Source organism: Oryctolagus cuniculus, chromosome X, assembly GCF_964237555.1.
Source record: "Oryctolagus cuniculus chromosome X, mOryCun1.1, whole genome shotgun sequence".
Taxonomy (NCBI): domain Eukaryota; kingdom Metazoa; phylum Chordata; class Mammalia; order Lagomorpha; family Leporidae; genus Oryctolagus; species Oryctolagus cuniculus.
Window position 1 is genome coordinate 130,508,997 of NC_091453.1, and position 3,429 is coordinate 130,512,425.

General features: G+C 42.4%; 1 pseudogene; it reads left to right on the forward strand.

Moving 5' to 3' along the window:
• The first annotated feature begins 1,673 nt into the window (after positions 1 to 1,673).
• LOC127487632 (U2 spliceosomal RNA) lies at positions 1,674 to 1,796 on the forward strand (annotated as a pseudogene).
• Positions 1,797 to 3,429: the final 1,633 nt, after the last annotated feature.

Consider the following 3,429-nt stretch of genomic DNA (forward strand, 5'->3'; position numbering starts at 1 on the left):
ATCTGTCCTTAATGTGTTGTCCAATGTGAAGTAATGCTATAACTAGTACTGAAACAGTATTTTACACTTTGTGTTTTGGTGTGGGTGCAAACTGATGAAATCTTTACTTAATATATGCTAAATTGATCTTCTGTATATAAAGATGAATGAAGATGAATCTTGACGTGAATGGAAGGGGAGAGGGTGCAGGAGATGGGAGGGTTGCGGGTGGGAGGGAAATTATGGAGGGGGGGAAGCCATTGTAATCCATAAACTGTACTTTGGAAATTTATATTTACTAAATAAAAGTTAAAAAAATAAAATAAAAAAATTCAAATCTCCTCAACTTGATCCAGTGTTTGGGAACCAAAGCCTAGCTGGTAGGAGTAGGTGGAGAACCCAAAGCCAAATAAAGCCAGTTTCTCTTTGCAGTCTCACTGTAAATATCAATTCCATTTTCTTCCCAGACTAGATTAGCTCTTCTGCTTCACTATTATTTCTCCCTATAACCTCCGATAGGCCCACCCCCCATCACTATATTCATATATTCACAGTTACTTTTCTTTTTTTTTTTAAAGATTTATTTATTTACTTGAAGGAGAGAGAGAGAGAGAATCTTCAATTCATTTGTTCACTCCTCAAATGACTACAACATCCTGGGCTGGGCTAAGGCTGAAGTTAGGAGCAAAGAGCTTCATCTGGGTCTCCCACATGGGTACAGGGGCCCAAGCACTCAGGTCATCTTCCACTGGTTTCCCAGGTACACCAACAGGGAGCTGGTTAGAAGTAGAGCACTGGAGTCCATACAGGATGCCGACAGTGCAGGCAGAGGCTTAACCTTCTACACCATTTCACCGGTCCCTCACAGTTACATTTCAATGTCACACACACATATACACACAGAGGAGTAAACTCTGTGAAACCCAGGATCTGATCCAGCATTTTTTTTAATTTTTTTAAATCTGGGGAGGAATTTGCTAATTTTCTCCCACCAAACCCTTCTGCCAGGACTCTCCATCCCTTGTCCTGGAGGAGAGGGGGCAGTGGTAAACAGACTCCCTTACAAACCTAGGGAGTCCAAACAGACTGCCCGCTATTGCAGTTGACTTCTCTCTCTCTCTTTTTTGACAGGCAGAGTGGACAGTGAGAGAGAGAGACAGAGAGAAAGGTCTTCCTTTGCCATTGGTTCACCCTCCAATGGTCGCCGCAGCCGGCGCGCTGCGGCGGGCGCACCGCGCGGATCCGATGGCAGGAGCCAGGTACTTATCCTGGTCTCCCATGAGGTGCAGGGCCCAAGGACTTGGGCCATCCTCCACTGCACTCCCTGGCCACAGCAGAGAGCTGGCCTGGAAGAGGGGCAACCGGGACAGAATCCGGCGCCCCGACCGGGACTAGAACCTGGTGTGCCGGCGCCGCAAGGTGGAGGATTAGCCTAGTGAGCCGCAGCGCCGGCCTGATCCAGCATTTTAAATACCATATCTCCTGTCTCTGACACAGTGTTTGGCACCTAATAAGTGCTCCTGGTTGTCATCAGTGCTGCTCATCAGCTCTTTCTGGCTTTCTGCACTGCAAACGCATAGTAAGATTCAGCCTTAGAGCAATGAATATGTAGTGTGAGGAGAAATGAATCGTTGTGCAAATAAGCTGCTAATTCGGGGACACCTTACTATTTCAGTATAAATTGTGTTATCCTAATCCTTTCTCAGCCTTTTGGCTAAGATCAAGTGTAGTATCCGTTCTTATCAATTTAAACCGGGTTATCCCAACTGATACAGTACTCAATATATACCAACTGAAAGAATACATATTTACCACATTGACTTGAATATGAAAGCCAGAACTGATAACAATACAGAACATCTGAAATCAATAAAAGATACAGATAACCTTTTGAGAAGGGATAGTAAGTAAAATTGCAAACTGCACATGAAAGACACAGGGCTTTTTTCAAAGGGAAATTTATTGAAGATTGCTGGTGTCAAGAACTACTGGGCTCAGGTCTAGCACTATGTCATAGTGGATAAATCTGTGGCCTACAACTGTGGGATCCCATACGGACACAGGTTCGTGTCCTGGCTACTCCACTTCTGATCCAGTTGCCTGCTAATGGATTGGGAAAAGCAGTGGATGAGGTCTGTTTGGGCCCCTGCCACTCATGTGGGAGATTTGGAAGAAACTCCTCGCTCCTGGCTTTGTCCTGGCTAGCCCTGGCAATTGTAGCCATCTGGCAAGTGAACTAGCAGAAGGAATCCCTCTCTCTCGCTCTCTCTCTCTCTCTCTCTCTCTCTCCCCTCTCTCTGTGACTCTGACTTTCAAATAAATAAATAAAATCTTAAAAAAATACAAAAAATAACTACCAGGCTCAAACTCAGGAATAACAGAAACAGAGAATTATTGATAAACTTCAGTGCATTACTATTCCTTGGTTAAAGGGAAATGTTTGCTGTTAAAAAGAAATGAATGAAGTGGAGAGAAGAGTAACAGTACAGGAAGCATATTGGAGGCAATGGCTAGGACCTAGGCAAATATTTCATAACCTTCATAAGATATATATATATATATATATATATATATATTTGCACATAGAGAAGGCTTTTAGCTGAAAACTTTCTTCCAAAGCACTTAGAAAATTATTTAGACATGTTATCTCAGAAATTGTTTAATATTTAGTTTCTTATGTTGTGCCTTGTATAAAACTGGCAATGTTTCACAGCAGAATTTGAGTATCAAGTTGGGATTAGAATTAGCCTGTGGTCTGGGGATACTAGCTATATAAGATCTAGGGAGAGGAGCAAAAGGTAGCTGGCAAGAATGGGCATAGAGGAAAGTTTCCAGAGTGAGCAAACTACCACCTTTTGACCCAGGAATTAGGAACCTGGGATCCTCTTTTACCACCCACTTGAAGTGTAGTTGAGCTCAGGCCAACTGCTTTCCCTCCTTGTGCACATTACAAAGGCTGGGCTCAAGACCTCTGAGCACCCACTTCTGCTCATACCATCCATGGCTGAAGAATTCTTGGCCAAGTCAAGGGGATAACATCTAGCAAAGCTCAAGGCAAGCAAAGGGCAGACAGCTTACAAACAGAAGTAGAAAACTTGGAGTGAAAATATTCAGAGATGGCTTGGAGAGGTCTAACTGCAGGTCAGTTTAGACTTTCCTTTTCAGGATCTGTTTTAATAATAAAGGCAATATTCCTGCAACTTAACTGAATTCACTACTGCTTCTAATGGTAATTTTCTGGAGTCATTAGGTTTTTCTATATATAGAATCATCTGCAAACACAGATATTTGACTTCTTCCCTTCCTATCAGCATAACTTTTATTTCTATCTGTCTAATTGATCTGACTAGGACTTCTAGTACTATGTTGAATAAGAATGGTGACAGTGGGCATCCTTTTCTTTTCTTTTTAAAGATTTATTTATTTATTTGCAAGTCAAAGTTACACAGA